We start from the raw sequence: 13553 nt of genomic DNA, 5'->3' as shown, positions 1-13553 counted from the left end.
CACCAAAATACATACTGCTGGGGAAACTACATACAGTAACTGCATTCCTGTGGACTTCAACTCAGCTTCCCTTACCCACTAAGTAAATTATTTACCCAATTATAGCATCTATATAGGGCTAGAAGCCTTGTTTTTATACACAGCTTCACTTGTGCAATGTACAGTACATATACAATTACGTGAATACATGTGACTGTCACGCATGATATGAGAAGACCGTCGATGGTCTCTTACACTTAGCTACCTGCTCTAGCACGGTGACATGCACAGTGAAATGGAAGAAAGAACATCCATAAAAAAAACCTAGCTGCTACAACATACATACAGTAGGCTAAAAATGTATTTCAATTTTAAATGTGTTTACAGTTAATGGGGCTTATTCAGAGTTCCGCAGATATCTCTTATTGTGCACAGTTCTGCAATTTTTCACATTGTGTTTGCATTTCCAAGCAACTAAGGTGTGATTCAGAGTCAAACACATCTTCAGGCACATCTCCAATTGTGGGTAAGTATGTGTAATGGGGTGTAAACACGCTTTGATTTTGGCATGTTTTCGATTTAATTTTGCTTCTAGAAGCAAAATCGAATCGAAAACCACACTGAATTGAACAGTGTTAACTGCCTTTGATGCAGATTCAATCCTGATGCGTGGCCTGCGGCATCAGGATTGAAAGCAGAAATAGACTTACCAAGTCTATTTCTGCTTCGATCTGAAGATTGAAGGAAGTGTAATGCTGCTTTATCCAGTACCCCTCCTCCCTCCCGCAGTGCACCATCCTCCCCCACTCCTGTTTGATTCCGCCAATACACCGAGTCCCGGCGACGTCAATATAGAATCGGGTCGAAGAGTGTGTACACCAGGGTTGCCGACTTTTTCTGTCTCCTCTCCGGGAGAAGCCCGGAGAGGAGACTTCCAGCTGCAGGTCGGGGGCGGGGCTTGAGCTTTACATCATTAAGCCCCGCCCCCAGGATGGTAAAACCCCCAATTCACAGATCTCCGTGGAGGGGGCGGAGCCAAAAGACGTGATTTTAGCTCCGCCCTCTCCTCTGACACCCGCGGATTGACGATTTCAATCCAAAAGGTATGGGGAAGATGCCGCAATCGGGGGGTGGCGTGGGGGTCCCCTGGAATCCGGGAGGGTTGCCCACCTTTCCGGGGGGCCGGGAGGAGGACCCGATTTTCGGGATCCTCCCGGTAATTCCGGGAGGGTCGGCAACCCTGGTGTACACCATTGGGTTCATTTATTTCTATCAATCTATCTAAGGGTAGTTAGCCACTAGGGCCACTAGGGCTGCATTGGTGCAAAGAGGGGGTAAGGGTAAGCATGCTGCGAACAGGGATCAGGTAAGGCTAGATAGCAGCTGGGGCAAGAAATGGGGTAAAGGACAGGCAGTACTATGGGCAGTTGCTGGGGGTAGAGAAGAAGTAAGTCTAGTTCGCAGTTGAGGCAGACAGTACTGGGCATAGCATGTATCTCTGATTTCTTGCTGGGAGTACCCAGCTAGGCAATGAAAAAAGCGACACTTTGACACCGTTGTCCTCCTCTGCTGCAGGAGAGACATTTAAAGGTGCGGCAGACAGTGAGGAAGGGATGCAGAGGCGTCTTTTTTTCTTGATGAGAGTTCCCAGATAATGAAAAAAGCCTTGTCTTTGACATTGTTGTACAACTTTTCTTCGGCTGTTGCAGCCGGGACATTTAAATGGGGAGCATTGAGCAAGGGATGCAGAGGCATCGCTGAAAACATGGCGGATTTAAATCGAGTGTCATTCTGTATTAGTGGAAAAGGAGAATGGGAGGGAGACCCTGCAGGCTGAGGGGGAAATTTACTAAGATGTGTATTCTACTTCACATGTGATGTTGCTATGGGCAACCAATCAGATCCTGTCTACTATCTTCTAGAGTGTGCTAAATAAATAAGTAGATTCTGATTGGTTGCCCATAGCAACATCACATGTGAATTAGAATACACATCTTAGTAAATTTCCCCCTGAGAGAGACTGTGATTAGTGGCTGGCTAGGGAAATTTTAGGTGGTGATTGGTAGGATATATTTCTTTTTAAGTGTGAATGTATAAAAGGAAGATATTACCATTAATTAATAATCATTAATTAGCTGTGTCCTGTTGCTAAACTTTATCTTCGATTGTTGTCTTGAGAAGAAGTATCCAGTCCAGTCACCTCTCAGTAGTTGCCTATTATGACATCTTCATTTGTTTCATGGAGAAGACCAACCTAAAAAAAAAGAAAAGAGGTGCGATAATATGTTCTTGCTCTACATTAACACATAAATACCACCCATCTATCTCTCTTTCTATATCTCTATCTCTATAACTCTTTCTGTCTCTCTCTATTTACAGTTTCTTTCTATCTCTTTTGAAATCTATCTCTATTTCTATCACTCTAGCTACGTCTGTATCTAAGGGGATGTAGCCACTGGGGCAAATAGGGGGGTTAGTATACAACAGTGCTGAGGACAAGAAACAGATAAGCATAGATAGCAGCTGGGGCAAGATGGGGGTTAAGGACAGGCAATGCTATGGGCAGTTGCTGGAGGATAGAAGGGGAAAGGCTAGATAAAAGCTGAGGCAGGCAGTACTGGGCACAGTATGTATACTATCTAATTTTTCTTCCTAGGAGCACCGGTTCGTGACAAAGCGGTCACCTTGGACACCGTTGTGCGCCTCTTGTTCTGCTGCTGCAGCCAGGACAGTTACAGGGTGGAAGGTGGGTAATGGATTGCAGAGACGGCACTAGAGCACTGGGTGGTGATTGGCTAGACATTTTTTTTTTTTTAAACTCTTTATTTAGACAAATAGAGCCAGGTTAACAATATGCACATAGGAATTTGAATAGCTATACGCAGATAGCGCTTACATTTCAATACAGCAATACAACAATGGTACTGTATAGTAAAGTAAGGGTGGGGGGGGGGAGAAAAGAAAAAGGGTGGGGGGGAGGGGGGGAGGGAGGGTCAGGTCTTGGATGAAAACAGTTAACAGGTGTGGGGTGGCTTCTTAGATGCTGGGAAGTTCGGAAGCCACGATGTATAGTGTTCACAGAGATATACTATATGCGAGTATAGGTGGGGGCTTCGTGTGAGGGGGCATGCAGATGGGAGGGCGCCCAGCAGCAGGGACTAGGTGAACTAAGGAGGATCCAAGGGCAGAACGTCAAAGGGGCATCGACGGCTCCTGTGCTGGTTATGGCACGCAGTTGGGGGTGGGGAGGGTTGCTAGTAGCCAGGGACTCCTGATTAAGTTGAATTTTTGGGGGCAGTCGTGGAGATAATAGCTAATCTTTTCCATATTTGCTATATATCCGATATAGTTATTTAGTGCCTGTAGAGAGGGGGGAGAGGGTGCTTTCCAATTTTTTGCTATAAGGGATCTTGCAGCAGCTAGCACGTGAGAGAAGAGTTTGTTCATGTGAGGGTCTAGGTTCGGGAAGGGATGGGCTAGCAAAAAGGACCATGGGTCCAGGGCAACCACTATACCAGAGAGAGACCTCAACAGGTCCAGAACCTGGGACCAGAAGGTGACTATGACAGGGCAAGACCACCAAATGTGGATTAGTGTTCCTCTCCTCCCGCAGCCCCTCCAGCATACCGGGGTGGCCGAGGGAAATATTTTAGACAATCTATCAGGGGTGTAATACCACCTATAATACAGTTTGTAGGAGGTTTCTTGAATGCGTGTGGAAATTGAGCTCTTGGCGATAGCCTCTCTTACCTCACCCCAGCACCCGTTGTCCGGGGGGGGGGCCGAGATCCCTCTCCCACTCCAGCTCGTGGCGGGTGCGCTCGGGGGCTGTAGTTTCTATCAGAATAGAGTATATTCGGGATATCGTCCCCCTGCTCGTCGGGTTCTCTATACACTCTCTCTCGAAAGGGGAAGGGGTCTCATATGGTCTGTTATGGTAAAGTGAATTGATGAAATGGCGGATCTGAAAGTACTCATAAAATAGGGGTGCCAGTGAAGGGAATTTAGATTTAAGGTCATCCAGGGAGGCTAGTGAATCCTTAACATAGAGATCTGATACTAATTTGATACCCACTCTAGACCATGATTTGAATTGATTGGGAGAACAACCCGGTGGGAAGTCTGGATTATCCCTTAGGGGAGTGATAGGGGAAGGGGGGGGAAGAGAGGCCATACTTAGGGAAGGTGTGGTTCCAGAGAGTGAGGGAGAATCTAAGGGAGGGAAGCAGGTTACGGATGGACTGTCTAGCCGTTTTTGCCAATCCCCACACTGAGGCGAGGGAGCGGATTCCCAGTGTCGAAGATTCTAAGTCTATCCATGCAAGAGATCCCAGTGGCGCAAATGAAGCAGCTATTTGGCTTAGGTGACATGCTAAGTAGTAGGACTTGATGTCAGGTAATCCTCGACCCCCCGACGATCTGGATAGTTTGAGTGTGTTGAAGGCTAGCCTTGGGGGTTTATCATTCCATATAAATCTGGATAAGGATGCTTGAATTTCCCGTAATACCTTCTCTGGGACTCGTATAGGAAGTGTCTGGAATAGGTATAGAAGCTGTGGCAGGATTGTCATTTTTGTGGTCACAATCCTACCCAGCCATGAGATAATATAGGTTCTCCAGAGTTTAAGGTCCTGATTGAGTTTAATTAGGAGACGGGGGTAATTTTCAGCATAGAGATGTTCCTAGCGTGTGGTAATATATATGCCCAAATACTTAATTTTATGGGGTTACCATTTAAAGTGGAATGTAGAAGCAAGAGATGACTTTAAATCACGGGGGATATGCAGAGACAAAGCTTCAGATTTAGAAAAGTTGATCTTATAGCCAGAGAGGTGGCCATAGTCATTTATAATATCATACAGTGCAGGTAGGGAAGATTCGGGATGTGTGAGTGTCAATAAGACATCGTTCGCAAAAAGCGAGATTTTAAAGTCATGGGGCCCAACCTCTACCCCAGGTATGTCGTCTGACCTTCTGATCATGGCCGCGAGAGGCTCAATCACCAGGGCAAACACGAGAGGGGATAATGGGCATCCTTGTCTCGTGCCGTTAGTTAGCGGAAATGGGTCAGAGAGGGTACCATTAGTCAAAACTCTCGCTGTTGGGGAGGAATATAGGGCTGATATTGCTTACAAAAATTCTGCTGTTATGCCGAAAGTGTGCAGGGTTTTAAATAAGAAAGGCCATGAGATGCGATCGAACGATTTCTCAGCGTCAAGGGCTAGGACGAGAGCGGGGGTCTGTCTTTGATTTAGAATCTGAATAAGATCTATTGTGCGCCTAGTGTTATCCCTGGCCTGTCTTCCTGGGATGAAACCATTTTGATCATAGTGGACCAGATCAGGAAGAACACCATTCAGACGAGTGGCTAGGATTTTGGCGTAGATCTTAATATCTACATTTAGCAGTGAAATTGGTCTATAGCTTGCACAGTCTTGGGGGTCCTTACCTTCTTTGTGAATGATAATTATTTTAGCCTCTAGCATAGATTTGGGGAACTGGGAGCCATGTAGTACAGCGATAAATAAAGTCTTAAGGCGGGGCAGTAAGATGTGGGCAAATTTCTTATAGTAGGAAGCTGAAAAACCGTCGGGGCTTGGGGCCTTTGACGGTTTCAGGGACTTCAAGACGTTAGCGATCTCGTCTTCGGAGATGTCTTTGTTTAATTGGAGGGACACTTGTTCACAGAGGCACGGGAGGTTGGCTTTCTGGAGAAATGTGTCAATTGCTTCATCAGTGTGTCTAATATCTGCTGTGTTCTTGTGCAGATTGTAGAGGTTAGAATAGAATGATTGAAATTCCTTATTTATAGTGTTGGGGGAGTAAGATATTTCTCCTGCCCTATTTTTAATGGCTAAGGTATTATTACGTGAGCTTTTAGCTCTGAGTCTAGAGGCAAGGAGCTTGTCGGCTTTGTCTCCTTTTTCGTAGAAGATCTGATTTAATTTCTGAAGTGTTTTGTCTGTGCGTTCTGAAAGGAATGTAGAGAGATCTAATTTGGCCTTATTTAATAATTCCAAAAGGGGATGGGGATAACTTGTGTTGCAATTCAAGGGAATGTAGTTTAGTCGTTAGTGAGGTCAGGTGGGATTCAGTAAGTTTCCTGTGTCTAGAGGCCATACTAATGAGGTGCCCTCGTAGAACTGCTTTGTGAGCCTCCCATAAAGTCTGTGGTGATATATCAGGGGATTCATTAAGTTGGAAGTAGTCTAGTAAGTAGGTCCTGATTTGGTCTGTGTATATAGGGTTGTGTAGAAGCAAATCATTTATTCTCCAGGCAGTTGGGGGAGGGCGTGTAGCAATCGAAGCTAGTTCAGCAGTAATGGGATTATGATCCGACCATATCATAGGATGTATATCAGCTGAGGTGATTTTAAGCGAGAGATCTCTGCTTAGTAGGATCATATCTATCCTTGAGTAAGTTTTATGCATTGAAGAATAGTATGTATAATCCCTTGCTGAGGGGTCAATGAGTCTAAAGGAGTCAAAAAGTAGATGTCGTTTAAGGAGAAAAAGTAAGGACCTAGAGCCAGGGGATAGAGATCTTGGTATAGGCTTGTCAGGGGCAGAGGAGCGATCTAGACTAATATCTAATACCTCGTTAAAGTCACCCGCCATAACTATTATTATTATTATAATTTTATTTATAAGGCGCCACAAGTGTTTCGCAGCGCCGTACAAAGGAACAATACAGGGAGACAAAACTTGGCATAACATTGAATAAATAACAAAAATACAGTACAAATAAAGAGCACAACAGTTCAATACACATTACAGCTTAAATGTAAGTAGTGAGGACCCAATCAACATACAACTAGAGGCTTGAGGCCAATGATGGAGATGAATATGAAGATGGTCACTGAGTGTTGGAGTAAAGGAGAGCTGTGAGTGAAATGTGAAGAGAAGTGGGCTTTGACAACAGGAGGGAAGAGGGCCCTACTCGGAGGAGCTTACAATCTAGTAACTATGGCCCCTTGGGCGTATTTAGACAGTAGGGTATCGACTTTTTTTAAAAATCGTGCTTGATTTTGATTAGGGGCATAGACATTGACTAGCGTGCACAAGGTCTCGTTAATCTTCCCTACCAAAATAAGCCAGCGACCCTCTTTGTCTGCATATAGGTTGTCCTGAACAAATGTGAGGTGGGAGGCTAGTAGGATTGAGACCCCACGTTTCTTCTGGGAAGAATCACATGCATGGAAGGTGAGGGGGTATAGTTTAGATTTTAGTTCTGGGTGTAGGGATTTCTTGAAATGAGTTTCTTGTAGAAATACAAGATCGCTCTTAGAGCGTTTAAGTGACATGTAGAGTTTAGTGCGTTTGGAGGGGCTGTTCAAACCTTTGACGTTTTGAGAGTATATTTTAAAGGTCATGGCTGAAGTTGTGGTTGACCACCATGGATCCTCCTCTGGAATATCCCGCTGCAGCAGAAGGTTAGGGGGGAGAGATAAACAGTGTGCTCATAGAAGCCAATACAACACAACATAATATAAATGACCCTAAAACTGGGGAGAGGGGAGAAGGGGAAGAACCAAAAATAAACAACCAGGGGTAAAATGAGGACTAAGGGAAGTGGAAGACCAGGAAGAGAAGCTACTGGTCTGTTTTGCCGGTCAAGGGAAACTAAGGGGTAGTCACTATGTGACTGAGACCGGTCCTGGGCAGATAGCCCATCTAGGGGGCATGGCCTGGGCAGCCCAGGGGCATGGTGAACTGTTAGGCCAGAAAATCTATTTCTGACCCGGAGCCATTAATAAGTAATAACGGTACTTGTTTCCTAGAACGGCCACAATCGTGAGTGATCGTGGCTCTTAATTAAGGGACACGATCCTCACGATGTGGCCGATTTTTTACATTTTTTTGCCTTTGATTGACAGAAATCGGGTCAATCGGTCGGTCGCGACCAATTAAAATCGGCCGCGATGCGACCGACCGATTGACCCGATTTTTCCATAGACTTCAATGTTAAAAAATCTTTTAACATTGAAATCGGGAGGATCGTGTCGGTCTTGTGCCATTATAATGGCACAAGATGAGATGGACTTGATTAAGTCCATCTCACATAGGGAAAATTGATAAAAAAGGTGAAATGGGCCAATATGACCCATTTCACATTTTTTATGTGCCCGCCATGACCCCACGATAGACGTGAACCCGAAGCGTGGCGAGCGCAGCGAGCCCGCGAGGGGCGGCGGTACGCGTCCTCCGACCTTTTCATTCCCCTACTATCCACTAGGGCGTGGAGTGAGAATAGAATAGTGTGGCGAGCGCAGCGAGCCACCGAGCCCGAAGCGTGGCGAGCGCAGCGAGCCCCGCGAGGGGACGCGTATACCTGTGAAGTTATACGCGTCCCCTCGCGGGGCTCGCTGCGCTCGCCACGCTTCGGGCTCGGTGGCTCGCTGCGCTCGCCACACTATTATATTCTCACTCCACGCCCTAGTGGATAGTAGGGGAATGAAAAGGTCGGAGGACGCGTACCGCCGCCCCTCGCGGGCTCGCTGCGCTCGCCACGCTTCGGGTTCACGTCTATCGTGGGGTCTAGCACACTTAGTAACATTTGGGGGGGCAATTAAAAAAAATCTGGTGAAAAAATAAAAAAATCGGGTGAAAAATCGGCAGATCGGATCGGTCGCATCGTATGCGACCAAATCGCATGCGATGCGACCGATCCGATTTTTTATCTTCCGACCACAACGATCTAAATCGTTGTGGCCGTGCTAGGAAACAAGTACCGTAATAACATTTAGCTAACTGGTGATGAAGCAATAATTTAGCTACAACTAAGCAAGGTATGTATATTAGGCAAAAAATAACTGAACATAACTACTGACCAGCATTCCGTCCAGTGTTTAACAGAAAGGCACTGTAGACGATAAACTCTAATGCTGAGGCAGTGTAACAAGACAGGCAACATACCAAATAGACTTTTATGTCTGCTCGACATTGTGTAAGGTCCTTCTGACAGTGTGAGATTGAAACACTCAGCCATAGGCCGAAAGTTCAGGGTGGAGGTCCAGGAGAGGCAGATATCCCCGTGGAGGGGACTTGCGACCAATCACGGTTCAGGGATTTTCTAGGGGTACGTGCTGGTGCAGATGCAGACCCAGATGACAGGAGACGTTGGGCTTCTTCCAGGGTCTTGGCGGGGAGAAATTTATTTTGATGCCATATTAGTATGCGGAATGGGAAGCCCAATCTGTACCGGATATTTTTTCCTCTTATGTGGTTATGGGCTGGAATTCTTTGCGTTTGAGCAGGGTGGCAGGGGCAATATCTTGATAGAGTTGGAGAGAGTGGCCCTGGAACGTCACATTTGGAAGTTTACGGGATTCCCTAAGGATATCTTCTTTAGCCTGAAAGTAGTGACAGCGTAATATGACGTCCCTGGGTTGGGAGGAGTCCTGTGAGCGAGGTCGAAGAGCTCTGTGGGCTCTGTCTAGGAGTAGGTGATCTTCTGGAGTAGAGGGAGATAGGTGTGTGAAGAGTTTTTTGAGGTAGTCATCTAGTTTAGAGGAATCTATTTCTTCAGGGATGCCTCTAATACGGAGGTTATTACAACGCGCTCTGTTCTCCTGCTCTTCCTGGCGTTCCTGTATGGATTGCATTTCTTGTTTCAAGTTTTGAAGGTCCGCGGTAAGGTCAGATTGGGCCGAAACGTCTTGCCTCTCCAGTGTCCAGGCCACGCCCCCGCTAGACATTTTTTTTTAAGTTTGAATGTATAAAAAGGAAGTTATTAACAGAAATGAATAATTGTTAACAGCGACGGACTGGGCCGCCGAATCGGCCCTGGCATTTGTGCACGTGCGCGACCTTTGTTGCGTGTGTGCACACGCTGAGCATGTGCATGCATGCACACAAATGTACTGTGCATAGGTGCGCTGCCTCTCCCGGCTTGCAGGAGAGATGGGAATAGCAGGGTGTGATGCCTCCTCTCTTCTCGGTCTCAGTGGGGCACAGAGAGAGCCGCTGGACACTCCACGGATCCAGCGCCTCTCTCTGTGTGCCGATCGGGAGGCAGAGCTTCCACCTTGCAAGAAGAAATCGGCCCACCTGGCCATCAGCTCCTCTGCCATTTGCCAGAAGTGCCAGATGTCCAGTCCGGCACTGATTATTAATGACATGTCTTGGATCATTCAACTGGGTGCTGCACGTAGGCTAAGTGTTCTTAGGACATGTCATTGGTGTAAAAGTAAAACTGGACTTCCGGCTCCGCCCCCGAACGATGCAGTAGCAGGCTGCAGGAGCTCCGCTGCCCGGGCACCCCACGCCGCACTAAACGGGCTGAAAAGCCTCTCTAAAGCCCGCCCGCCACCCCCTGATCCTTGCCGGAGACCCACGGTGTATGAAGCGCTACCTTAGCGCGATGCCCGGCACTTCCACGCGCCAGAAAAGAGAGAGAGAGAGAGAAGCCAGCCCCGGGATCCAAGATGGCGCTGGACGCCGGGACCCGGAAAGCTCCCTCCTCTCCACAAGCTTCTGCTCCCAGAATCGTCTCCTCACACAGCACTCCTTCCTCTGTATGTGGGGACCTGGAACCCTCTCACAGTGAGTACAGACCCCCTGACATACCGCTGCCACCGCTGACTGCCCCTGTTACATATGGGGACATGGTTGCAGCCATTAGGGCAGCCATTGGACCCCTCTTAAAGGAACAGACTGCAGACATTAACAAGCAGTTGGCCCAGCTGCAGCAGAGGGTTCTCACAACAGAGCAGACTGTGGGTGCAAATTTCGCTGACATAGCAGAACTTAAAGACTCAGCACAGAAAGCCCAGAAAGAAATCAACTATTTACATAACAAAGTCCAGGACTTGGAGAATCGCTCACGCAGATGTAATCTGCGCATAATAGGACTACCCGAATCAGTCCAAGGCCAAGCCCTGTTTGATTTCATACGTCTAACCCTCCCTGAGCTACTCCAAATTACAGACAGGTGTGAGGACCTCATCATAGAACGCGCTCACAGGTTAGGCTCCACTCGGCCACAAGAGGGAGCCAGACCACGTGCTGTAATTTTCAAACCCCTCAATTTCCTCCACAAGGAGTTGATCTGGACGGCCTCCAGGAAGCACAGAGACATAACCTGGCAAGATCAAAAAATCCTAATATTCCAAGATTTTTCGGCCGAGCTCTCCAAAGCTAGGAGAGACTTTGCCCCTATATGTGCCAGATTAATAAAAGATGGAGTGAAGTTCGCCATGCTATACCCTGCCAGACTCCGCATATTCAAAGGGAATTCCTTCAAGGATTTTAACTCCCACCAAGATGCTGAGTCGTTCCTCATGGAAGAAAACGAAGAATCTGACCCCCCCCAGCATTGGGCAGACATTGTAACATAAATCCTGACCCACAGGGACAGAATATCCTCTTCAGCAGAGCTCATTGTTTCTAATTGAACTGCCCCATGTGTCAAACCCTGAAAAATCTTTTCATCCTCCCACTCCCACAATACTCCCAGAAAGGACCCAGATGATGAACATTCATAATGTTGGTGAACTTGGACAAGCAATCCCCTGACACCCCATCCAAAATCATCCACCTTTCCAAATGTCCACACCTCTACCACCATAATCTACAAGCGGACCCCTGCAAGAAGGTTTCTGACTCTATACCAAAATGAGTCCCAGCTGGACGTTTATGGACCCTTTCCCCACTGTTCCAAAAGTAACGGAGATGAAGCTATACCTCTGCCCTGAACATTACTCTGTTCAAGATGCCCTCACATTCTCCCCACTACCCCCCCCCCCCCTCCCTTTTCTCTCCCTAATCCTTTTGCCCGTGGCGGGCACCGAGCTTTATATTGTTAACCACTTAAATGTTATTTTATAGTTGCGAGCGTGGAGTAGGCGCCTAGGTAGAGGAGTCACTCCCGCCCTCCTGTATTACAGCCCGAACCTCCTGATACAGGCATGGACGTTCGGACTCCTTTTTTGGAAGTCTACTTATTGCAGTATTACCCCCCCCCCCCTCCTTCCTTCTTCCACCCTCATCCCCCCCCTCATTGCAGCTATGTTACAGTGTTACGTCTTATTACTAATTGTGAATTGTATTTGATGAATATGCCTTTTTCTTACCCCCTTCCGGCTCCCCTCCATGTCAACTTTGACGGTGGGTAGCTGGAACGTGGGTGGGATAAACTCACCCCAGAAGAGGAAACGTATTTTGATGTATCTCAATAAATTGCATGTCGACGTTGTGTGCCTGCAGGAAACCCACCTTACCCAGACCGAGACGGCCAAGCTCCGGATGCTCAACTGGCAGGTTTTATCATCCGCCTCGTTCAACTCGAGATCCAGAGGGGTTGCGATCCTGGCAAAGAGGCAGATTCCACTAACCGCTGAACCGCTCCACTCTGACCCGAAAGGTAGATTTACACTATGCCGCATCACACTAACACAGTCCCAATACATAATTCTTAATGTTTACGCACCAAACACATACTCCAAAGAATTTTTCCTAAACATAATACAGACCCTCACCCCTTATTTACACCTGCCGATCATTCTATGCGGTGATCTCAATCTGATCTCAGACCCATACCTTGATAAACAGATCCCATCCCAAAGGTCCCTTCCTGGACTGGGCGTGCCGGCCATGGCGGCGAGGCTCCAACTAATGGACATATGGCGAGTGCTCCATCCCACAGAGCGCGATTTTACCTGCCTCTCGGCCTTTGCCGGCACCCTGTCAAGGATAGACTACATCCTTCTCTCCTCTAGCATCTTCCCCTCAGTACTCACAACCTTTATTGAACCCATATCGCTCTCAGATCACGCAGTGATCTGGACCAAAATCCGCCTTAAGCCAGAACAAAAATCCATTATAACCTGGAGGTGCCCCTCCTATCTCCCAGTATCAGAATCATTAAAGAAAACCATTCATGAGGCATGGGATGATTATGCCACTCACAACTCTTCTGTAGAGTCTTCTAACCCATCTCTATACTGGCAAGCCTCTAAGGCCACAGTGAGAGGAGCCATAATCTCCCATACCGCATCACACAAAAAAACAATTGCTCTAGACTTCGCCAAAGCACAAGCAGACCTCTCCAGTAAATATGTCGCCTATAAAGATAACCCAAACCCAAATTCAAAACTAGAATACCAACAAGCGAAAGCTTCATTCGAAGGACTTTTCATAAAATCTGAATCTCTTCACTCCCTAGCATCAGGGGCTCGTTTCCATAGATACGGGAACAAATCAAGCAAGCTTCTTTCAAACCTGTTAAAAGGCTATCAAACCCCTTCGGTAGTTCACCCCCTGAAACGCTCAGATGGCACTCTAACCACATCAACCTCCCAAATTGCGCATACCCTGTGTGAGTTCTACACCTCCCTATACGCTGCCCCACAAGCAGATAAAGATCAAGCCAGACAGTTCTGGGAAGGCCTAGAAATTCCGAAGATATCTTCCACTGAGGCTGCCACACTGTCAAATCCCTTTACTCTCGAAGAGGTCCAAAAAGCCATTACAGGCCTTCAATCTGGGAAGGCCCCTGGACCCGACGGCTTTACACCTGATTTTTATAAAATACTATCCCCCAAAATCGCTCCTGCCCTAGTAGCAATGTTTAA

The sequence above is a fragment of the Crinia signifera genome, chromosome 9 (assembly GCF_055691185.1).
Source record: "Crinia signifera chromosome 9, ASM5569118v1, whole genome shotgun sequence".
NCBI lineage: Eukaryota > Metazoa > Chordata > Amphibia > Anura > Myobatrachidae > Crinia > Crinia signifera.
Note: the sequence above shows the minus strand (reverse complement) of the source record.